We start from the raw sequence: 26094 nt of genomic DNA, 5'->3' as shown, positions 1-26094 counted from the left end.
TTGGCAGTGACAATTTCTCAATTTCTCCGGTGATTGAAATAACTCATCGTACTCCGTCTTATAATTCAAATAAATCAAAGAAACCTCGACCGATCATCGCCAAGTTCCTGCACTACCTGGACTACCTTTGTATAAAAGGGGCTTCTATACAAGGGATCGCAGATTCATATTTATCCCGATTTCAGCGCTGACCTGGTTAAACGAAGCAGGCAGTTTGATACTATAAAAAATAAACCACGTGGAAGTACTCTCTTTCGTAGAGCAGAGGATGCGGAGAAATACTTCGATGACATTTGAACTTCTTCATAAGTCCGTGTGAGTAGTCGAATATCTGGTTGATCGCCTGATTGTCTCTGAGTTCACTTTTTGTTATCAAGGAGTATGCGACCCCTGTTTTGATTTTCCACTCGATAAGAATGTGGGCATGTATGTTTATGATCATACACTTGTTTTGTTTGCAGCACACAGTTCTTGCTGCTGTAAATGAGTGACGTAAACTCGATTTGTTTGTTGTTTGCCTATTTGTCACAGTTGTTGTAAATAAATATGGATTAGTTCATTAATGCATCGATATATTTGTAAAAGTAGTCTGGATCTATACCATCACAAAATTGAAATCTTACAGTACATACATGCTTTGCTTTTTATGTTTTGTCTTTTTGTGTCATGCATGTCTCTAAATGTACAGTGTGCTCCCCACTTTTTCTACCACTTAACCCTATTGTTGTTGACGGCACGTTTCTATAATAATGATGGCTTTTAATTCCTATAAAGGTCTTAAAATAATTCATTTAAATATTAGAAGCCTTATGTCTAAAACAGATCTAAGAGCCTGGGCAAGTCACAATAAACCTGATATTATTAGTCTCTGAAACATGGCTACATAGTGGCTTATCTAATAATGATGTTGAAATGGATGACTACCTGTTATACAGGGTTGATAGAGGGTCAAGAGGTGGTGGAGTGGTCACTTATGTGTGTTCCAATTTGTGTTCTCAGCATTTTACCCCTAAAATTGAGCCAATTGATTTTGAATGTGTTTTTGTTAATATAATATTACATGTAAATAAATCACTTACAATTGGAAACATATATAGGTCGCCCTCAGACCCCTCTGGCTCTATGAAGAATATATTGGCATCCCTAAGCTCCATAGAAAAGAATAATGAATGTATAATTCTAGGTGATTTTAACAGCAATTGGCTTGACCAATCTTCAGCAGGAGACCGAAATCTAATTAGTAGTGTGAATTTATCTCAACTGATTAATACACCTACCAGAGTAAATTTACAATCATCAACATTAATAGATTGGATACTTTTAACCAACCCTGAAAGGATATTATCCTCCGGAGTCATGTCAGATTGTTTAAGCGATCACTCTGTAATATATTGTGTGTGGAAAATCAAAATGTATGAGGGTGGTTGACGTGACGCTCCATTTTTGTGTTCATGGTGGCAAATATAAATAAAAATGTATAATATTTGATTAAAATATCTGTTTTATGTATACAGTTTAATCTTCCAGAACTAATACATCTGTAATTAATGAGCATTATAATTCAAATATGTAAATATTTAGTTTTAAACATGACATTTGTCCACTGGCGTGACTGTCCGGGGTAGCGTTGCTTATCTTCAAACTACTTTAATTAAATGAAAAATAAGTCTAAATACATTAAAATACTTGAATAGATGTTATAGTAGTGTTAACTTAATGAAACTAAAGGTTATAGGTCTTAAGGTTCCCATTTAGAATAATTATAACACATTACATTGTGTCCACAAAACTGGTGTCCACCTGGTGTGATGCCATTCTGTAGATATAAAACGGGCATTCATTTGGGCACCCTATTACTGAGAGGGGCCCTTCATCCTGGAAGTACAGTAGACCTCACTAGAGCACATGGACTGCACACAAGGTGAGTTCTGTCTCAAATATTTTCATAATATTGCTATTTATGTGCACTGTTGGAAATGGGATCCATTATGCAGTCCTTTGGTGTGACGTCATTTAAGTATTGATCTGAAAATGTTCATCAATTTATATTGAGTGACTATTGAAAATAATGTAAACCTTAACACTATTAGTCAGGATTGAAGACTGTCTCTCATATAGCTAGGCCGCAAACTGGCCTTGATCTTGGAAATGTCCACTGGTGTGACAGCAGTGTCCTATAGTGTGACATGAAATCAGTGTCACACTGGTGGAAATGGCTGTCACACCAGTGGATGTAGGCTCTATCAAGGGGTACAAAACCATCACTTTTTCCCTCCTAAACTTGCTCCCTCCTAACCTCCCTTAATCTCACCCCCCAACCTCCCTCCCTATCAATCTCCCCCCTTCCAACTTCCCTCCTTTCTTACCTCCCTCACTCCTAACTTCCTCCCAACCTCCCTGCTTCCAATCCCCTTCCTAACTTCCCTCCCAACCTTTAGTAGCTAATTGTAGTAGTGATGTTTGCATTTTATTTTTTCAAGTTTAGCTTTTTTCTCTTACTCTCAGAATTGAAGGACGCCACAAGTCAAACGTTCCTACTCTGTTTTGTTAAGGCTAGTTTCAGATCCACGTTGAACGTGAGAGCCTGAGATGACAAGCAAGGAAAGGACCAGGAAGTATAGGGAGAGGCTGAATAAAGATCCTCAGAGGAGAGAGAACATCCTGAGAGAGAGATGCAGAAAGTAAATTTGACAAGCTACCAAAAGTTATTTTAGCATAAGAATTTAAACGTTTCATGACATGATTAATGCTTCCTCGTATCACAATAGTCATGGTTGGTTTCATAATTTTCCCCACAGATATCAGGAGAAGAAAGCATGCAGGAACATTTTTCAGCTCAGTGTGAAGTCTGTGTCGCCAGCAACAAGGAAGACGCTACAAGAAAAATGGAGAGAGTCCAAGAGGAGATGTAGGGCAAGGGAAAAAGCCACTAAGGCTGTCCTTGATCTAACGCCACAATCACCTCAGGATCAGGATCATGACCAACCATTCAATCATGAAGAGATTAATGAGGCCCCAGTGGCAGTGCCTGTTTTGTGTAGCACACCAACACAGTCACCCAAAGAGATGTCCACCAGAGACCAAAGTACACCCAAAAGAGTATGAAAAAGATCTGTGAACAAAGAACTAAGGAAGCTAAGAATGCAAAATGAGAAGTTAATGAAGCAACTTGAAGCTGAAAAAAGAAGAGCGGATAGGTTTAGACGAAAGAATCAACGCCTTGTGCAATGACGGAATGTGGATAAAAATGCACACACAAACACAAGCAAAACAGTCAAAACAAAGAAACACTGCTCAAGAAAGGAAGAAACAAGTGGAGTCCTTCCTATTGATAGATGAGAGCAGCAGGCTTCTTCCTGGGAAAAAGGACACAGTTGGGAGGAAAGTAAAAATGCAAAGGAGAGTACTTGTGAAGTCTTTGGTGGATTTGCGCAGCGTGGTCTACCTTGAAAAAGCCTATCATATCTTCTCTCCACTATAACCTGTAATACGGACAACATGAAATGCATGGAGCGCACATGCACTGAGTGCTGCTATGATGAAGTCCAGATTGCCATATATAACCCAGATGATCGGGCTAGATGGGAACACTGAGCAAAGGAAGATGTGGTGGTTGGAGACAAAACATACAAAAACTGGGTGAAGAAAACTGAAAATGCTACAGTGGGAAAACTGGTTGAGGAGTTCAACAAAGAGTTGGAGGGTATTGCCATTCATCAATTCAACTGGCTTCACCAGGCCCAGAAATTCAGGCATCTTAAAGAAAATCTAAAAGACAATGAAATGGTTCTGCATGTGGACTTTTCAGAAAATTATGCCTGAAAACTGAACACAGAAATTCAGTCATTTCATTTTGGAGGAAACCGGCAGCAGGCATCCATCCATACAGCAGTGGCTTACACATCCACAGGCTCACAATCCTATGCCACAATCTCTGACTCTGTCAGCCACAACAAACGTGCTGTGTGGGCCCATCTCAAACCAGTGGTACAGGAAATTATAGCAAACACTGGCCACAAGATTGACACACTTCATGTGTTGAGTGATGGCCCAGTCACCCAATACAGAAACAAGGCAAACTGTTACCTTTTGAGCAGTGTACCCTACACATGGAGGCTGAAGCGAATCACCTGGAATTACTCAGAGAGAGCCCATGGGAAAGGTGCACCCGATGGAGTTGGGGGATCAGTGAAACGCATGGCAGACAACCATGTCCATGGGGGGCAAGACTTACAAAGCCCTAAGGACTTCTATGAGTTCCTAGCCCGAAAAGAGGTCCCTAACATACAATTCAAATGGATCAACGAGGCAGATATCCAGGTGTTCGACGAGATGTTGTCACCGTCTCTCCCGAAAGTACCTGGCATCTTAAACACGCACCAAATACTTTCCTTCTCTGCAGGAGAGATCTTCTATAGGGCTCTCAGCTGTTTCTGCCGATACCCAGAGATGTGCGACTGCTTCTCTCCAAGCAAGATGAGAACAGACAATCGGTCAGAAGATTCAGAGGAACCGCTTGCCTGTCCAAGAGGCCCAGCCTGAGAGTCCCAGTAGTGGAGAGGAAGAGGAGAAAGAGCTTGACGACAAGTACACTGTAGGGAAATTTGTCATTGTCCCATATGACAAGAAGCCATTTGTTGGCCAGATCACACAATTAAATACTGAGCATATTGAGGTCAATTGCATGTGGCAAATTGGTGGGGAAAACATATTCAAGTGGCCTGCTAGGCGAGACTGCATTATGTACAGCAAAGACCAACTTGTCAGTGTCTCTGAGCCAGAGCCCTACCAGCGTGCAGCCCAGCTCACCAAATAAGACTGGCTGCTGTTCAATGAGGTGTGAAAGGAGGATGAGTCCTTAAACACACTCAAACACTACTGCTTTTTTATTTTGTTTGTATTTCATGGTGTACTCTTGTACAGCACAGTTCATGAAGAAAGAATCAATTTACTATGAATTATTTTTAAGAAGTTTTGCTGTTTTATTAATGGGTTGTTTAATGAATTTGACCCAAACAGTAGTTTGTTTTTAGGTCAATTCCATTTATGGTTATGAAAAGTGACAAGTAGGCCCTATGGGTATTTGATTAAATTTGAACAAGAAAAGTAATAAGCCAGGTAAATTTTGTTTACATGTTCATGTTATGTTGCTAAATGTTACGATTGCTCCCAAGTCTTTTTTATGGGATGTTGGTATCTTCTTTCTTCTTACTTTATTGTACAAAAAAATATTTGAACTTGAAGTTGTAACTTTATTTTAATGAATAAAAAAAATAAATAACAAGAAATAATAAGTGTGACTTTGTACAAAACAAGGGCGTACCGGTATTTTTTGTTGTCCAATGGTGTGACGGAATGTCCTGTGGTGTGACAAACTGAATTATAAGTGGAAAAGGCATTTTAATGCACAAATTAATGTAAAAAGTGTTGAATAGTATAATAATGATATCATCACTATGCAAATATAAGGATGGAATGAAGCTTCATTAGGTTTTATACTAATTATAATGAATATAATCCAGACATTTGGATAAAGTCCATATGTGTACATCTTATAGTAGGATAATAACATGATTGTGAATTTTTATTGGTTACTTTTGATGTGGGGATATAATTAGGACAAATTGATAAGGATTGTGCATATTTGTGTTATCTGTCACACAATCTCTGAAATAAATATTAACATTAAAAATGTTGTCACACTGGTGGACAATATTTGGAAAACACAAAAAAAGTTAATCAAATGCAAAATAAATAAGGAAATAGAATGGGACACATTGAGTTTTGAGTTATTCACATATTAAGCAATATAATGATATGTCATTTGACATAGATTTTAGAAATATATTCTTTTCCACTTTGGATTTGAGTTCACGTCAACCACCCATAAAGCACACCCCAAAGATATATAATTTAGACAGTGTAAATATTTTGATGTGAACCTCTTTAATGATGACATGGGCAATATTAACTGGCAGTGCCTCTTGCTTATACCTACTGTTAATGATGCATGGGACTTCTTTTACAGTGAGGTTATAAATGTGATCAATAAGCACACCCCACTTAAAACAGTCAGAGTAAAAGGGACTCATCTTTCCAGGATTAACTGAGAACTGATTTCTTTGTTTAAGCGAAGAGATGTTGCTTGGGCCAAATTCTGCCTTACTAGAAACCAAAGCGATTGGGAAATATATAGACAATTACGTAACAGTAGTAAAACTAAAACAAGGAATGCAAAGTCAGAATACTATAAAAATAGCTTAAATAGAGAGTTTAAGAATCCAAGACAATTCTGGAATAAATTTAACACTTTGCTTAACCGTAACAAAATAGGGCGAATTAATCCACTGAATATCAATAATGAAATTATACAGAATCCCACAATAATTACACAAACTCTTAATGAACACTTTGTTGCAGTCTCTCAAGCTAATGAGACCCCATATTCACATGCAACTTTCAAAAATCCCCTGCCTCAAAATATTTTTTCTTTTACACTGATCTCACCTATAGATGTTTATCAAACTATAGCAAAGTTAAGTTGAGTACTGGTGCTGGACCTGATGGAATGGAATCTAAGTTTATAAAATATGCATCACATATTTTGATGTTCCCCCTGGCAAAATTATATAATTTATCTAAAAATACAAACTCACTTCCACCTATTTGGAAGATGGCTAGGGTATTTCCTGTTTTCAAAGGTGGAAAACCAGATGACTTGAATAACTACAGACCTATTTCTATTATATGTACAGTCCAAAAAATTTTTGAAAAATAAATGTTCATGCAATTATGTGAATTTATTGAAGAACATGGTATCTTATCATCAGCACAATCTGGATTCTGACCTAATCACTCTACTACCACAGCTCTTCTCAACTTTACAAATGATGTATATACAGCATTTCATGAAGGAAAATATACTGGAGCCATTTTTATAGATTTTTCGAAAGCGTTTGATACAGTTGATCTTTATTTACTCCTAGATTAATTGTATTCGATTGGCTTAAGTCAAAGATCGTTATTATGGTTTAATGCCTATTTACATGGTAGGCCTCAATATGTTGCATTACAAAATATATGCTCCACTAGTTTAATTATAGGTAAAAATGTGCCCCAAGGCTCTGTACTGGGGCCAATTCTCTTTTCTGTTTATATTAATGATATGCCCAGTATTTGTTTATCCTGTAATTTTCATCTTTATGCTGATGATACAGTTCTATATACATCGTATAACCAGAAGGACTAGGTACAAAATGCATTGCAATCTGATTTTATTATTGTACAGAAGTGGCTCAGAGAGCACAACCTTTTTCATAACAAGAAAAAAACTTGCGCTATGTTGTTTAAACTGAGACCATCTAAAGTTACCATGAATTAATTACAAATCTGTATGATTGATGGAAGATCTTTTGTAAATGTAAATGCATTTAAGTACCTGGGTCGGTGGTTAAATACTGAGCTATCATTCAATGCTCATATTGAAGCTACAGTCAAGAAAGTTAAACAATGTTTGTGTCAGTTGTACCGTTCAATTGATTGCTTTACATTTGATACAAGAAAGCGTATTGCACAGCAACTTCTATTACCGCTAATTGATTATGCAGATTTCAAGTGTTACTTCTCTCAAAGCTTTAATTCCATTTGTAGATTTGTTTTAAGGTATCCATTTATGACACATCACTGCAAACAGCAGCTCGGGTGATGTGCATGGCGAGGACGGTTCGAAACTGTCTCCTAAGGACAGGGCTGAGGTCGTGTAAAGCTAGAAAAAAGCCCTTCAATGAGAAGCAAAGAATAGCCAGGCTTGCAAAAGACCATAAGAATTGGACCGTAGGGGAATGGAGTGAGGTAATCTTCTCTGACATGTCACATGTTTAGCTTTGCCCAACACCTGGTCGTCTAATGGTTAGACAGAGACCTGGAGAGGCCTACAAACCACAATGTCGCGCACCCACTGTGAAATTTAATGGAGGATCGGTGATGATCTGGGGATGCTTCAGCAAGGCTGGAATCGGGCTTATTTGTCCTTGTGAAGGATGCATGAATCATGCCAAGTACAAGGTTGGATGGTCACAAGCCATCAAACAAAGGCAAAAAAACTAAATAAATGTTGTGCCAGGAGTGGCATGAAGTTACCCAACAGCAATGTGATGGACTGGTAGAGAGCATGCCAAAACACATGAAAGCTGTGATTAAAAATCAGGGTTATTCCACCAAATATTAATTTCTGAACTCTTCCTAAGTTAAAACATTAGTATTTTGTTGTTGATAAATGAATATGAATTTGTTTTCTTTGCATAATTTGAAGTCTGAAAACAATGCATCTTTTTTGGTTATTTTGACCTGTTGTAATTTTCTACAAATAAATACTCTAAATGACAATATCTTTATTTGGAATTTGGAGTAATGTTGTCAGTAGTTTATAGAATAAAACAAAACTGTTCATTTTACTCAAACACATACATATGAACAATAAAACCAGAGAAACTGAATTTTGCAGTGGTATCTTAATTTTTTCCAGAGCTGTATATCCCCTCAATAAGACGATCCAATATCTAATCAAAATTTAACTCAACTTTTATTTGAAATGAATGGTAAAGAGCCACACATTTATAAACAATAAAAAGCAGGCAATACAATGACAACAAAGGAAATATAGAAATAACAAAGGAGTCTGAATAAAAGCCTTAATAAAAAGGCTGGTTGAGGATTCAGATTCACATAAAGAGTTATATTGCAATGTTCAAGAAACAATGTCAGCTGAACAATGGCAAGATTCTTGTTTAGATATAATAATGAGAAAACCCTATACTGATCAGATATGACAAACAGCTTTTAAGTAATTGCAAATGAAACACTGGTCAGATGTTTTTCTCACTCTTTTTAATAGCTCTGAGAATCTGCCCCCAGTTTCAGTCTATTGCTTTCCTCTCTGCTTTTGTCTTAGCTTGTGGCCACAAACTTCCTTGCACTTTGTGCACTTTTGCACACTGCTGCATTGGCCAAGTCCTGTTTTGGCAATCATCTGCCTTGTGCTTTGACATTGTAGCGACTTGACTCAAGTCCATCAGAGCAAATTACGTTTAAGGTGTTAAATAAATACCAGAGCGGAGATCACACACCCTATTTTCCTACAGAACGTTTCTATGTAGAATATGATTATCACTGAAAAGGGGGACATTAATCAATATGGGGCATAGTTATGGAAAGTTAAATAATCCAATCTGGCGAAGAAAACCAAGAGTGAGGGTGTGACGATTTTCAAAGACCAATGGAATTAACATGATTGGAATTCTGCTTCTTTTTAAAACTCACAAACGTTTCCCTTCGCAATTGTAAATGTGTTTTACTGGTTGTTATTTTTTTTTTTTTGTATTGAAAACGCAACAAAAGTTTGAGGCAGTCCAAGTAATTTTGTTACTACAAATCAAGGTAAGAGTCGACAACATCAGCTAGTCGACTATATTCGGTAGCATGTTGTTTCTGTGTTATTGCTAACTCGCTAGTTAGGTACAGTAATTACAATACAGTACGCAATATTAAGCACATTGTAGCTAGATAACTAACCCTAGTAAAACATTATATAGATATACAAACCCGATTCCAAAAAGGTTGGGACACTGTACAATTGTGAATAAAAACAGAATGCAATAATGTGGAAGTTTCAAATTTCAATATTTTATTCAGAATACAACATAGATGACATCTCAAATGTTTAAACTGAGAAAATGTATCACTTTAAGGGAAAAATAAGTTGATTTTAAATTACATGGCATCAACACATCTCAAAAAAGTTGGGACAAGGTCATGTTTACCACTGTGTGGCATCCCTTCTTTTTATAACAGACTGCAAACGTCTGGGGACTGAGGAGACAAGTTGCTCAAGTTTATGAATAGGAATGTTGTCCCATTCTTGTCTAATACAGGCTTCTAGTTGCTCAACTGTCTTAGGTCTTCTTTGTCACACCTTCCTCTTTATGATGCGCCAAATGTTTTCTATGGGTGAAAGATCTGGACTGCAGGCTGGCCATTTCAGTACCCGGATCCTTTTTCTATGCAGCCATGACACTGTAATTGATGCAGTATGTGGTCTGGCATTGTCATGCTGGAAAATGCAAGGTCTTCCCTGAAAGAGACGACGTCTGGATGGGAGCATATGTTGTTCTAGAACTTGGATATAACTGTCAGCATTGATGGTGCCTTTCCAGATGTGTAGGCTGCCTATGCCACACGCACTCATGCAACCCCATAACTGAGCGCTGATAACAACTTGGGTTGTCCTTGTCCTCTTTAGTCCGGATGACATGGCGTCTCAGTTTTCCAAAATGAACTTCAAATTGTGATTCGTCTGACCACAGAACACTTTTCCACTTTGCCACAGTCCATTTTAAATTATCCTTGGCCCAGAGAAAACACCTGCGCTTCTGGATCCTGTTTAGATACGGCTTCTTTTTTCCTATAGAGTTTTAGCCGGCAACAGCGAATGGCATGGTGGATTGTGTTCACCGACAATGTTTTCTGGAAGTATTCCTGAGCCCATGTTGTGATTTCCATTACAGTATCATTCCTGTATCTGATGCAGTGCCGTCTGAGGGGCCGAAGATCACGGGCATCCAGTATGGTTTTCCGGCCTTGACCCTTACGCACAGAGATTGTTCCAGATTCTCTGAATCTTTGGATGATATTATGCACTGTAGATGATGATAACTTCAAACTCTTTGCAATTTTTCTCTGACAAACTCCTTTCTGATATTGCTCCACAATTTTTCCCTGCAGCATTGGGGGAATTGGGAGTGATCCTCTGCCCATCTTGACTTCTGAGAGACACTGCCACCCTGAGAGGCTGGTTTTATACCCAATCATGTTGCCAATTGACATAATAAGTTGTGAATTGGTCCTCCAGCTGTTCCTTATCTGTACATTTTACTTTTCTGGCCTCTTATTGCTACCTGTCCCAACTTTTTTGGAATGTGTAGCTCTCATGAAATCCAAAATGAGCCAATATTTGGCATGACATTACAAAATGTCTCACTTTCAACATTCGATATGTTATCTATATTCTATTGGGAATTAAATATAAGTTTATGAGATTTGTGAATTATTCCATTCCTTTTTTACTCACAATTTGTACAGTGTCCCAACTTTTTTGGAATCAGGTTTGTACTTACCCAGCAAATTAACAGACTATTGACTGTATTTATTCCAGCATGCTCGACGGAAGGCCCGGGACCTGGTCTTCATTGAGCAAGACAAAATATATTATCTGTAAGTTGAACCTTTAACTACCGTATCTATGTTAGATTTGTGCGGTTTGTCATTTTAATCAACATGATTTTATTTATCATGATTATATTGTAATTGTTATCCTTTGCTAATTGTCAAGATTTACCCCATTTTCATAGCGTGCTGTCAGGGACCTACACTAGTTCTGGCAAGGATAAAAGGTGAATGTGAATTTATATTACTTGGCAAAACAAATAAATAAGTGTTTGTTGGCTTGCATTTATCATGCAAATGTATTAAACAAGATTATGGTTGGGTTGTCTGTGGGCATTGGGGGAGGTATAATTTGGCAGGAATAACACTGTACAATTAACACTGCACCTAGTTATAAAAATTGGTTAACACCTTATAATTTTGTTTAAATTGGTTAACACCTTAATATTGAGTTTAAATTTGTTAATATCTTGTTAATTACCATTTATCTATAGAAAAATCTTTTAACACTAGAACCACCAAGCCTTTTTGACCCCCAGTATCTGCCAGAGCTGAACGCAGTTTAGCATCGTTAGCATGTTAATTGCTCCTTTTAGCATGGACATTCTCCTTCTCCACATCACCATCCAGCCGGAGCATCAGTTCATCTACTAGATCATCGTCAAACTATATAGAAGTCTAAAAAAATTATAAATAACAGAATTTGTTTGTTTTAAATTGTTATGAATTCGAAAAATACAAGAAAGTGTATTTATCATAAATACAAGAAAGAACACAGGCTATAGTATTTTAATTAGTTTATTAGGCCCTACAAATGTCCATCCATCCATCCATCTTCTTCCGCTTATCCGGGGCCGGGTCGCGGGGGCAGCAGTCTAAGCAGGGATGCCCAGACTTCCCTCTCCCCAGACACTTCCTCTAGCTCTTCCGGGGGGACACCGAGGCGTTCCCAGGCCAGCCGGGAGACATAGTCCCTCCAGCGTGTCCTAGGTCTTCCCCGGGGTCTCCTCCCGGTGGGACGGGACCGGAACACCTTCCCAGGAAGGCGTTCCGGAGGCATCCGAAAAAGATGCCCAAGCCACCTCAGCTGACCCCTCTCGATGTGGAGGAGCAGTGGCTCTACTCTGAGCTCCTCCCGGGTGACCGAGCTTCTCACCCTATCTCTAAGGGATCGCTACAAATCCCTACAAATGTACAGAATGAAAATTACAGAACACTTAACTAAATTCTAATGGATTTATAATTTTTCATTTTGATGATGTACAAGGTAAAATAAGAGACTTTATTGACTAGTTTTGCGACAATCTTATGTATTACATTTGTTGGATTGGTAATTTGTGATTGGTAAAGAACATCTTTGGTATTTTGTTTCATTAACAATAATCTAGCTAAATGCATTTGGAGAATCGTATTAATAGCCTAATTTAGTTTTTGAAAGGTTTGACATGGTATCAAGAGGATGGATTGTTATGGAACTTTTTAACTAAGGTGCATTTGAGAAATGTCTGTCTTTCCATTGGCTGGTATGTAGATCTTTACTTTGATTGTGACACACGTCTGTATAATATCAGAGGATTATTAGGTATTTAGGCCATGTCCTCCTGCCTAGATAAAGAAGGGTGTCAGTCTTTTGTTCCTCAGGAATGTGGTCCTTGGGGGGATTAAGGTCAGTTGGCCCCTTTAGGTAAACACTACAGTAAACATTATGGCAGGAAGGATAAGGTGGGGGGGACAGCCCACCCTTTGGGTAAAGCCTTTGTGACACAAGACAGATTGGTAACAACTTGCCACACCCCTTTTTGTATGTGATATATACTGTTGATTGCGCTATATTGAGTTAGAGACTCCTCGGACGATTATCTTGGTAAGCATTTGACGCATCTCTCTCATTTGCAAATGATTAATTAACTGTTAGAATGTGCCAAGAGAACTTAGTCTCTGTACTCCTTCTTAAAGAGTTCTGATCGATAAAATTACCATCACAATTTGGGGTGCTTGTCTGGGATCCTAATCCTGCTCGGTTCGAGTCTTTTTCCAAACAGGTTAACGTGCACAGCCAGAGTGAAGTCTCTGGAACTCTAGTATCCCCCGAATGAGGCCTATCCTTTGAGGGGTTGAGAGTGCCTGACTGGAGCTGTGACTCGTGCCTGATCAGTACAGGTACCCGGGCTTAAATTTCGAACTCTGGAGGTACGTGCACATTACAGTCAGCGCTTAAGGAAAACATTTTAACAGTACGGTGGTTGGACCACTGTGTTAAACACTGGTGTAAGGTATATCTCGCGAAAGGGCTGACGAGCTTATCAACGCATGCTGATCAACGCAGGTTGATCGAGGTACCAGGGTGACTGGTGGCGGTTTGACGACCTCACCATTGTGTTCGCTCTGGATCCGGCATTTTCGCCACTCTTGGGGTTTGCTGGGTTTAATTTTGGTAAGTGCGGCGGTACATCTTTGATGGTCTCTCGTGTTTACGCTGGACCAGCAAACATTGTGTCTGTCGTTTATGGTACTTGGACATGTGAACAAATGTTTCTTTGGGTGTTATTAGGTTTTCCGGTGACTGGCGTTTTCGTTCGGTGGCGGATGAGCGGCCTGCCGGGCTGGTTGGTGGATTTTGGCCGAGTTGTCTAATGGACGTTTCGGGAAGTATACTATAAAGTTGCTGAAGGCGTAATATGGAGTTGTTTGGAAGGCATAGGCTACGGTATGTAGGATGTGGTGACTGATGGAAGCTTTGGGACAGTTTGTGTGGGGTCTATTGATCTGTGTTGTAGTTTTTTTTTTGCTTAGGTTGGATGGCTCGTTCTCCTCTGTCCACCTGTCACCCCACCCCTTGGAGGCCCGCTCTGCGACACTGCATCTTTGGAGGACATTTCCCTACAATTGATGTAGCCAACCCCTCTGGAGGCCAAGCTCTATGGACCTTTTCTTTGTTCGAGTCAAGTAAAGTTACAAAAGTGGGGAGTTGTACACACCAGTTGTACACATCCATATTCTCCGGTGTTTGCAGCGACAGGCCCAGGGCTGAGGAAGAGACTTTGCTAACCGCTACGTTTGTATTAATGGAGCTACCACTTGCCATTCGACTGGACGTTGGATTTGGGAAGATACCAGTGCGCATCAAGATGGCGGCTGTTTAGACGTTTTGTTCCCGCAAGAATAGAGACAGTTTCGGCTTCTCTTTGGCCTTGCCGTGAGCGAACCGACGGGAACACGCAGGAACGCTGAACCGCCTAGGGGAGGGGTGCTGACGGTCAGACAGGAGACTGACCAGAGGGAGCATCGACCGGTGAGATTGTTCCTTAATACGGCTTTCATATGCTTTAGTAAACTATGTGTTTGGGTTTTGTATGTCAGATTTGATGGTTTTGTGGAAGTTGATAGATGGATTTGAGAAAGTATGATCACTAGAAGTAATTTTTTAGGGTATTTTAGTTATAGCGCTTGTAGTTAGAAGAATATCGTTTTGTTCCATGTCCTGACACCCATTCCCGTGCAGCTAACCTATTGCATTGCGATTTGTGCTGGATCATAGGCAGTTGGACTGCGTGATGGAGTATAGCGTGCTCCTGTATATAATGGTTGTGGTCGACCTAGTGTGACTATGTCTGGTTGTGGTCGGCCCAGTAAATGCATTTGTCCATTTTGGTATTCCCTGTGCATGAGGGATCTGATTGGCTGCATTGTATATTCCTTGATAGAATTTTGATCTCATGTACCGAGGTTGGTGTTAACTTGGAAGTTTTGTAATCGCAATGTTTTGTCTTGTTTGGTGTACATTTGGGTGAACGCATTCATTGCGTCATTGTTGTGGTTCTTTGGGGAGGCCTACTCTTTCGGCTTTTGCCTTTGTGCTGCAATTGCGAAATTGAACTTTGCCTTCCGGTAGTGTGCTGGTGGCTGGCACACATGGAAGTGTTAGCCTGCTAACTTAGGATTGTATACGACCTAAATTTCATTAGAGGGATAGATTGGAAATTGGTATAATGGTGCTTCTCTAATTTGGTTATATATGGTCTTGTGGTTTCTGTCAGGGAAATTTCTTACAGTGATGTATTCTTACTGATTAAAGGACTGAGTCCCCATGTTTAGATAAGTAAAGGAATGTAGGTAGAGTGGGGTTTGGTGTTTGTCCCTCGTAGTTACGTTGGGCCAGCGGAGATAATGAAAGATAAGTATGGTGTTTGGACTTGTGAACAATTGAATCTCTGGGAAGTTTTGGGTTTTCCGAAAAATGGCAGCTTCAGCCAAAGACAGTGGGTTGAAATGGGTTGAAAGAGAAGTTGGAGGAATACGAACAGGGGAAAATTAAAAAAAATACAGAAAGGGAAACGGAAAGTAGATTGGAAAGCTTATGGTATATGGAAGGAAGAGACTGATAAAAGATTTAGGCAGAGTAGTGTAGGGACTACTGATCAATGTGTTCTGGCTTCTCCTTACTAGAGTGGACGTGGACCTGGACTGCCCTCCCCGACCTCCTCCTCCTTATAACACTGTGCGAAAGTCTACGGCCTGAGAGACGTAGCCGGTTCGCTGCCCAACCCGGAAAAAGGAATTAAATCGTGTTTTCCTCCAGATGCTTGACCAATATAAACCAAAAATAGTTGAAGTAGAAATGGTAATGATGAAAGCATTACAGTTACGGTGGGGTAGGGTGAAAGGAGACTGGCCCGTGCATAATGGCCAGTATAATTGGGCCGTTGGTTCTCAATACAGGCTGATAATCATGGCGCTGTGTGGACGGATAGGTGCTTTCTTCCCGAGACAGATGAACTGGGAGAACATTTCTGACTGCAAACAGAAACAGGGAGAAAAAGTTATAGACTATCGTAATAGATTTGAGAAAGAATTCGCAATTCACAGTGGAATGGGCCGCAAACCAGATGGAGGTAATGATTCTCCCTGGGAACAACAGTGTAAGATGAGACTGTTTGCGGGTCTGCTCCCAACATTTCAGAAAAATGTAAAGGAGCACTGTGTGGCCTTGGACGAGGGCCGCATTGAAAATTTGGCCATATATCAAGCATGCTGAAAAAGTCTGCGAGGACCAAGAGGACAAGAGACAAACCGATAAAGGGAAACGTGAAACAAAATTACAGATGGCCAAGCTAGGTTTTTACAGCGGCTACGACCAAAGAGGCCGAGGACGGGGTAGAGCGAGAGGACGAACACAGACTAGAGGCAGAGGACGAGGGTCTGCTAACCGATACAACTATGACAAAGGTTGCCATCGTGTGGCTCGATTGAACATTGGGTACACGATTGTCCTGAAAAAGACACAAGGGAAGATGGACAAAACAATAGAGACAATTTTAATTCCAGTGGATTTACAGTAAACAATCCAAGGGGAACTCGGAGAAACGAAGGCTACCAGGAGGAGGGGTTTTGACGCTCGGAGGGGGCAGGACAGGACACGGCTACTGGTAAGATCAATCCATTACATGACCCCGCATATATTGATGTTATGCAGACACTTAATGTACAAGCCTTTAGAGAAAACGTAGAGTACCAAGTTAAACCCATGATGTTTCTTACAATTAATGGTAAACAGATAGAATTTTTGGTTGATTCTGGAGTTTCAGAAAGTCAGGATGTTGGTTTTCAGAAGGTGTGGTTTGGTGATGGTAAAAGTGATTTTTTTGACGGGTGAAAATGTATACTGGTCTTCAGAGGGTTTTTGTGCATGGTCTGTGCGAAATTTGAGAGAGGTGTCTCGCTTTTTTGATGTGGAGGGTTCAGACCCCCATGTCCCACTTGCTAAACCTGTGTTTAGCACGTGGGCAAGCTTGGGTCCTTGGGTGAAGGGGTGCAAGGAAGTGTTGGACTGGGTCCCTTGTCACATGGTGGGAGTGGAATTTTCCGTGGCAGCCCAGGCCTATAGAGAGAGGTTTGGGGGTACCGTTTTGGGTAAATGGGAAGTACATCTTGTGCGGCATGACGACTGGGTCCGTCAGGTCTGTGCAGTCCAGGTGGCTGCCACAGATCCTAGGTTAGCGGAAGTTCCACCCTCCTTGTGGTCACAGCATAAATATGATGTTGGGTTTATTGACAATGCACAGCCTCTTGTAGTTACACCTAGAGGACCCCATAGACCATGCCAGGCTCAATATCCACTGAAAGCGGAGGCTATTGAAGGGATAGCTCACGTTTTTAAAGCATTGTTGAAGAAAGGCATAATTGTTCCATGTCCAAACAGCCCCTGTCGCACTCCTATTTTCCCAATAAAGAAAGCCAAAGTGGTTGGACAACCTGTGGCTTGGCGATTTGTACAAGATCTTAAAAAAGTTAACGAGGCTGTATATGCGCGCACAACGATTGTACCTGATCCATATACAATCAAGTTCCAAGTAATAGTCAATTTTTCTCTGTGGTCGACTTAGCCAACGCGTTTTTTAGCATTCCTGTGCACAAGGATTCGCAATTTTGGTTTGCATTTGAATTTTCCGGCCAATTGTACACGTGGATGAGATTGCCTCAAGGCTATTGTGAATCTCCTGCTGTGTTTGCGTCCGCGCTAAAAGATAACTTGGAAGGGTTCCAATTTAAACATGGCAGCACCCTTATTCAATACGTTGATGATCTTCTTGTCTGTTCCCCAGATAGGGATACCTGTGAAAAGGACACTGTGCTGTTGTTACAATACTTGGCCTCGCAAGGTCATAAAGCCAGTTTGAATAAACTACAGCTAGTCCAGCAGGAAGTTATTTTTCTGGGCCATGAACTAACACCAGAGGGTAAAAGTCTCAGTGCAGACAGAATAGAAGCCATTGTTGGCATCCCAAAACCTCTTACTAAAACTCAACTTCTGTCTTTTCTGGGCAAGACAGGTTTCTGTAGACAATGGGTTCCTGAATATGCTCGTTTGGTACGGCCCTTACATGACATGGCCCATGGCCAGAAGCTCGCGTCACATGATAGGGTAGTGTGGACCCCTGAGGGAGATGCTTCTTTTAGGTCCTGAAAACAGGCCTTGGCTACCTCTCCCACTTTAGGGCTCCCTGATCCTAAGAAGAAGTTTGTTCAAGCAGTTTGTGAAAAGAATGGTTATATGTCCTCAGTCTTAATGCAGAAACATGGTGATAAGTTGAGGCCAATTGCATACTTTTCTTCTAGACTGGATGCTGTAGCACAAGGCCTTCCCTATTGTCTGAAGGCTGTGGCAGCGGCAGCAGATGCTGTTTTGCGGTCTCGGCCTCAAGTGTGTTATCACCCACTTGAACTACACGTTCCTCATTCTGTTGCCTCTATTTTGTTGGAACACAAGACTAGTCATCTGTCAGGTGCTAGGTTTCTGCATTATCATAACGTTCTACTGTCTTTACCCCATGTCACTGTTGTAAGGAGTCCTGTTTTGAATCCGGCCACTTTCCTCCCCACAGAGATGGATGGTGAGCCGCATGACTGCCTCTCTGTTATTAACCAACAGTGTACCCCTCGTGATGATTTGTCTGATGAACCACTACCAAAGTGTGATCTTGTTTTTTATGTTGATAGGTCTGCTGGTAAATCTCCTATTTCTGCTATCAATAATGTGGGTTATGCCATTGTCACTGATCATGATGTGGTTGAGGGTCACAGACTGCCACACCACCTTTCTGCTCAGGCTGCCAGAGCTGTTTGCTTTGAATCGAGCTTGCATCCTTGCTGAGGGTCACAGTGTTACTATTTACACTGACAGTAGATATGCTTTTGGGGTTGTACATGACTTTGGTACATTGTGGAAAATTAGGGGGTTTATTACTTCTTCTGGTGCATGGATTCAACATGGCCACCTTATTCATAACCTTTTGGAAGCTGTTTTGTTACCTAAGGAAGTGGCCATTTGTAAATGTGAGGCCCATACTACAAGCAGAAATGTTGTTTCTCTTGGGAATCGCAGGGCAGATGCAGCTGCTAAAGCCGCTGCTCAGGCCCCCCCTCATTCTGCTTTGCAGATGACCCATCTGACCCCCACAGTTTCCCTCTCTGATCTTGTTGAAGCGCAATCTCAGGCTTCGCCTAAAGAGAGGACCGCTTGGAAGAAAGCATGGGCATCCTATGTGGATACTGTTTGGATCGGTCCTAATGGTAACCCCTGCTTGCCGAAATGTCTGTTTCATTTCTATGCGGTGCTCTCTCATGGAAAAGATCACGCTTCAAAAGGGGGGATGGTGAATATTGTAAATAAGTATTGGTACACACAGGGCTTTACGAATTATGCTCAACATTTTTGTTTAAAATGCCTAGTGTGTTTGAGGTTTAATATAGGGCAGGGACAAGCAGTTCCCCAGTCCAGCCATCCTACTCCTGATGGTCCTTTTGACCATGTAATGATGGATTTTATTGAGTTGAACCCCTGCGAGGGAAAGAAATACTGTGTTATGTTTGTTGACATGTTTTCTAAATGGGTTGAGGCTTTCCCGGCTGGGAAGGCTGATGCAACAGTGGTTGCTAAGGCATTATTGACTGAAATCATACCCAGATGGGGTATTCCTAAGAAACTGTCAAATGACAATGGATCACATTTTGTGAACGGAGCTATTCAGAAGATGTCGGAGTACCTAGGAGTTGATCTGAAGACTCACTGTGCCTACCACCCGCAGAGTGGAGGGGCAGTGGAAAGAGAAAATGGGACAATTAAAATGAAACTCTCAAAGTTGGGTGAGGAGACAGGGTTGACCTGGGTAAAAGCACTCCCCCTTGTGCTTACATACATGAGAGGAAGGCCCAGGGTGAAAACAGCCCTCTAACCTCATGAGGTCATCACCGGAAGACCAATGAACACAGGCTTAGGTGCCCCTACTCCCACATACCTCACCACAGAACATGTGAATGATACAATGTTAACTTACTGCACTGATCTGTCAAAGGTTTTGAACAACATCCACAGGAGTGTAAAAGCTGCTCTACCAACTCCCATTGACGGCCCGCTGCACGACATCGAGCCTGGGGATTGGGTAGTCATCAAGGACTGCAAAAGAAAGCACTGGAGCAAGCCACGCTGGTTGGGCCCATACCAAGTTCAACTGGTCACTCAGTCAGCGAGTAGGAGCACATGGCTTCTTTGTAAGGATGCAAATGATCCTGGTGCTGACAGACTGTCGCACTGAGGAGGATGAAGTCAGATCAGGTATGACCTGTAATCCCTTACCCTCGGGTTTCTCTATTCGTATTGATGCAGTGGTTAACTATATCCCATGGGAGAGATACATGAATTTAGATTCAATGACCATCAATTTACATAATTGTTCTGCTCCAGCTATACCTGAGAAACTCAGGTTGCGTGATTGTGCCCAGATTTGGTCACCAATACCTGTTTATGAATTGCATAATGTCTCGCTCTGTATTACAGGTGCTTCAGGAGCCACACAGAGTTTAGGACAAAGTGATTGCTCCACCACAACACAAACCAACTTCACAACTCTAGGGGCTTTGCCGGAGCAGGTCTTTATAGTCTGTGGAGGGAAAGCATACAGTTGCATTCATAGAGACGCAGGTGGAGTATGCTATATGGCGTACTTGGTCCCTTTGATTAGGCGAGCAGATCACAGGGAAATGGCAGCCTTATATCAGTCCCAATTTCGCCATAAGCGAACACTTACTAGAACTGAACGTATATTTAGTGTTCTGATCCCAGGATATGGCACATACACCTCACAGGAAGAAATAATGGCCCTGTCCGCAGTGTTGGAGAAACATATGAATTTGACCACTGACACAATTGCGGCAATAGGCACGGAGCTGAGTGAAACCGTTCAGTTGCTCTGCAGAATAGAATGGCCCTAGATATGATTTTGGTTTCTCAGGGCGGTGTCTGTAAGGTGGTGGGATTCGAGTGTTGCACATACATTTCAGATGCATCACAAAAGGTAATTAATTTAGTCCAAGAAACTAATAAAGGAATAGAAGAGCTTCATATAGTTCATGGGTGGGACCCATTCTCAGGACTTTCCCCTGTGGTTGGTCCCTGGGGGATGACAATATACAAGTTATTGACTACTGCCTTAGCCGCTAAAAGCCTTTTTGTTTGTTTGTGGTATATTATTGTCTTGTTTAATAAAAATTTGGGTTTCTAAGTTTGCAACACAGGTAATGGTCCAGAAGCATGTAAATGAGGATTCCGATGTTTCAGAGATGTTCCAGTTCCCAAATTACTGGGATGATGATGATATCATAAAAGATCATGTTGTTCAAGAGCATTGTTTGTAGTAGTCTGAAGCTTAATGAATAGATGTAAATGGTCTGATTGGTTAAACGTTGCATGTTAGTATTACATGACATTTTATGATATAGGGCGGATTGTCACGGACATTTCTTACAGTGATGTATTCTTACTGATTAAAGGACTGAGTCCCCATGTTTAGATAAGTAAAGGAATGTAGGTAGAGTGGGTTCTGGTGTTTGTCTCAGGGAGACATCCTTGAACAGCATCCTTGACCGGCACTAGTGGATTAGTTACTCGTAAATTAGTTAATCTGTATAACACTTTTAGGGTCTATCCTTGGGTGTCCAGACATTGTGGCTACTAAAAGGTTGAAAAGGTTTACCATGTGAATGTGTTTTATTGACACACATCTTACCACACCCCTTTTTCCTCCTTTAAATGAGGATGCTTGTTCTGTGTTACTTTAGAGATTATTCATTGTTACTTTGTAACCTGTGTATTCTCTCCTTGCAAGAATAAACTGTTTATTGTGCATTCGAGATTTACTCTGTCTTACCTACCATTTTCGTAAATCGTTTGGACTTGAGAAATTGCCATCACAGTTTCGTAATGAGGGGTTAAAATAGTGTTTTCTCTCTCCTTGTATGGGGTAGTTTGGCCAATGTCTTTAGGTTAACGTGATGTTTTCCATGAAGACTGGATTCGCAGCCAATATAATCATAGCCTGGTTAATAGATTAAAATGGCCACGGCCCGTTTCTTCCCTGACTAAATAAATCCATAACATTCGATGTCCTATTGAGAATGTTCAATTGGGTTTGGTTAATTGATGTAGTTTCAATTTGTCTAGAATTTCCAATGGTACCTGGGTTAATACTTGTGTTTTCGGGCCTATGCCTGATGCTCGTTGCTGGCGATTTGAAATTCTAGCCTGGTAAACTGACGAATGGGGTTGATTGATGTGGCTGTATTTAGAGGTCTAGCCTGGGGTATCATGACTTTATACATCTGTTTTCTGTTAACTTGTCTTTATTTTGAGAGTTTTTCCCACTACTGTTGCTGTGTTGATAGGATAAGCGATTTTTTTTGCTTACAGCAACGATATTAGATGGGTAGAGCATTGACTCTGGACTTTTAGTTAACGTAGGAAAACGGCTAAATTGTCGGCATGACGTCTTTTGGTCCAGGCAGTCTGAAAACCATGTCACGTTTTTGTGTGGGGACTTTCATTGGCTCCAGGAAGGGGGGCTCACCCCCTGGGTTGGCCTTTGCACTAAGGTTTCCGTTCGGGTTTTCTGACTGTCCTCACCTGTGGTAATTTCCCCTACATTAGTATGTTTCGTTTTGGGATAATCCAACAATAAGTGGAAGCTACATACATTTTCCTCTCAATAGCTTTCATGTTGAAATGTATGATTTTGAAATGCATTATATTAAGGGTGGAGACCTTAAATCATCCAACATTGTTCATTGCTAGAACAATCTTGCTGTCGTTGCATGACAGTAACGATTTTTGTCTAATCACCGCTAATTTGAATAACATGGACATGCATCTAAGGTGAGAAAATTCCCTAGACTTTAGGAGGTAAATTGAGTCATGATGCTTGTTTTGTTTCACCTTGGTTTGGCCCTTGCCTGTGGAAAGGCTAATTTTGATATGCTAATTTTGGAGTTGTTTCAATATGTTTCCTTCACTCAAGCGACCGTGTGGCACAGTTGTTTTTAAAATTTTCTTTATGGTAGTATTTCTCGGTTTTACGTTTGTTTTTGCTAGATGTTTAGTTTGCGACTTTTACTGATTGAATGTTAGATTCCTCCCAACTATCGGTTTTCTTTTCATGTCAGTCATTTTCCGTTGACTCTGTCGTGAAAGCAGGGGGGATTGTATGAAATGATTATCTATGATGAAAAAGAGTTGAACTTGAGTTCAAAGTGAATTAAATAGGCATTTAAAGAGTTACATGAACTATTTAGTTTTTCTGTTTCCAAAAGTTATAGCAAAAAATTGGCATCTGTTAAAATCAACATCCCTTCACAGTGTTTGTCTAATTGGGTTTTTGAGAAGTTTGTTTTATACAAAATCAAACATGGTTATGGTTGAGTAGAATACATCTTACCATTTTGAAGTGGTTTAACTAAGAAATAACTAATTTGATGGGATTGTTCACTTTGTTTGATATTTGATTAGAAGTAATCCTTTTAATCTCATGCATTATGGAATAAGTGGGTCAAAACGTGCAGGGAGCACATTTTGTTATTCCTTACATGTTTACAAAATGTTGCCATGTTTTAATTGATACTGAGAAAGTAATTCTGCATCAAGTTATATTTCTAGAAAACCAAGTTGAGAAGTTTTACATAGTCTAAATTGTATATAGAGGTACAGACCCCCTGGAGCGCTCAACTCACTGACACAAAAACCAGTGTGCTAGGTGGAGGGGGCTGTTTGAGATGGTTTTATAACTTGTTTATAAGACAAAAAAAAAGGGGGGGGAATGTCTTTGATGTGCTAGGATAATAAGAAGAGACTTGGAGAATTCACACTGAGTTTCATCTTGTAGAGAAATTAGGCTAAATAAGTTATGTTAGCTGACCTTCAAGATGGTGCGACATGTTTTGATTTGCAATAAGTTATTTGATCATTTATGGGAAATAAAGGTGAATTTGATTGTAGTTCTGATACAACAAAATCAGATGTAATTTATATAGCAACTGTGATCTGGTTGGATGGTGAACTAAGAATTGTCCATGAACTACTCTTTGAGAGTGATACTTCAATGCAAGCAAACTATCTTAACTGATATGTAATTGAAACAGTGATGAGAAATTAGAAATTGTGTTCTTCTGTTCTTAGAAAAGAGTGGAATTGTTATTTTGCTATACTAGCAGAACAGAAGCACCAGAAATGTTAATGTAACTGTCTACAACTGGTCTAATCTATTTAGACAAAGGACATTGGAAATACGGTTTTGAGTGTTTGGCTCTACTGCATCAGCGAGATGCAACAAGCTATTGTAATGGACATATTCGTGATGGTGTACTGTGCAGTTGCAACTAATCTTCTCAAGGAAAATTCACACTTCAGGTACAGAACACTTGAAAGCGATTCAGCAATAGAGGACTTGTTGGAGCCTAGAGAGAGACTGAGTTTGACTTAAAGGACAACTGTGAGGTGTGCTGAGATAAGATTGCTCTCATACACACACACACACACACAGACTGTCCTGTCCTACAGCTATGAGTGGAGAATACCCTGGGGGCGCCGCACGTCTACAGTGATGTTTGGTTCCTGTGAGCTGGACTAATTCTAGTCCTGATGATTCTGCCATGAGATGGAGAAGGCAACCTCCAACCGAGAGGATGGAGACGAAGGAAAGCTCCAGTTCTGGACAATGTTTATGGGGGCGCGGAAAGACCAACTGCACGACATCACGCCACGTTGATTTGGTCCATACCAGGTACATCTCATCTGCTGTCCAGGTAGCTGAGAGAGGAGCCTGGGGTCGACGACACACGCTACAGGAGGGCTTCGGTGTTTAAAGGTTAGGCACAGTGAATTGAAGTCACTGAGGGAAAAGTGAATTTTCTGGTACTAGTAACCATCACTTCCGGCCTGGCCTGCAGCTATAGAGCCTTTAGCTAAAATTGGTCATCTTGGCATTCACAAGGGAGAACACAGATTCTCCTGACCTGGCTGATAAAGCAGCTAGTATGGAGACAACTAGAGCTGTGTCTTTATCTGAACTATGAAGGACAACACCTTGGAATTTACATCTGACTTTTACGTTCTGTTGCACTGGCCTGTCAGGAAATGGTTCATAACTGACTGTCTGACTTTGAAGGAGACCATTTGTGACCATTTGTGATGACTTTGGAAGTACATCTAAATGGAACCATGGAGAGGACTTTTCAGTGAATCAAGTAATTGGCATGGGAGGACTTTGTAACAGTGATAAATTGAAGGATGTATTCAGTGATAGGTGTTTATAATGTTTCTAACATAAAAGGTTTTGCTGTACTATGTTATGCTGTATAAATGACAATGTGTGATCTTGGAGTTAATACGAAGGTAATGATCTAGAAGAATGTAAATGAGGATCCAGACATTTCAGATTTGTTCCGTTCTCTAGTCATTAAGGGTAATGATATTGACCGGGTCATGTTGTTAAAGAGTACTGTTTTGTTGCAGTCTACATCCTAATGAGTGAACTGTTTAAGGTTTGATACCAAGGTTTGACATGGTATCAAGAGGATGGATTGTTATGGAACTTTTTAACTAAGGTGCATTTGAGAAATGTCTGTCTTTCCATTGGCTGGTATGTAGATCTTTACTTTGATTGTGACACACGTCTGTATAATATCAGAGGATTATTAGGTATTTGGGCCATGTCCTCCTGCCTAGATAAAGAAGGGTGTCAGTCTTTTGTTCCTCAGGAATGTGGTCCTTGGGGGGAGTAAGGTCAGTTGGCCCCTTTAGGTAAACACTACAGTAAACATTATGGCAGGAAAGATAAGGTGGGGGGACAGCCCACCCTTTGGGTAAAGCCTTTGTGACACAAGACAGATTGGTAACAACTTGCCACACCCCTTTTTGTAAGTGATATTTACTGTTGAATGAGCTATATTGAGTTAGAGACTCATCGGGCGATTATGTTGGTAAGCGTTTGACGCGTCTCTCTCATTTGCAAATGATTAATAAACTGTTAGAATGTGCCAAGAGAACTTCGT

At 40.6% G+C, this 26094-nt stretch overlaps 1 protein-coding gene and 1 long non-coding RNA gene across 2 annotated transcripts in view; one reads left to right on the top strand and one right to left on the bottom strand.

Annotated features, from left to right (window-relative positions):
- Nucleotides 1-26094, bottom strand: part of adgrl4 (adhesion G protein-coupled receptor L4) — a 522719-nt gene that overhangs the window by 408984 nt on the left and 87641 nt on the right. The window lies entirely within an intron of this gene.
- On the top strand, nucleotides 274-2875 carry LOC109615351. The gene is made up of 3 exons (XR_002196345.3): nucleotides 274-315; nucleotides 2553-2681; nucleotides 2799-2875. It is a non-coding gene; the product is annotated as an uncharacterized LOC109615351 (long non-coding RNA).

This window comes from Esox lucius, chromosome 8, assembly GCF_011004845.1.
Source record: "Esox lucius isolate fEsoLuc1 chromosome 8, fEsoLuc1.pri, whole genome shotgun sequence".
Lineage (NCBI taxonomy): Eukaryota > Metazoa > Chordata > Actinopteri > Esociformes > Esocidae > Esox > Esox lucius.
Note: the sequence above shows the minus strand (reverse complement) of the source record. Positions and strands in the feature narration are given on the sequence as shown.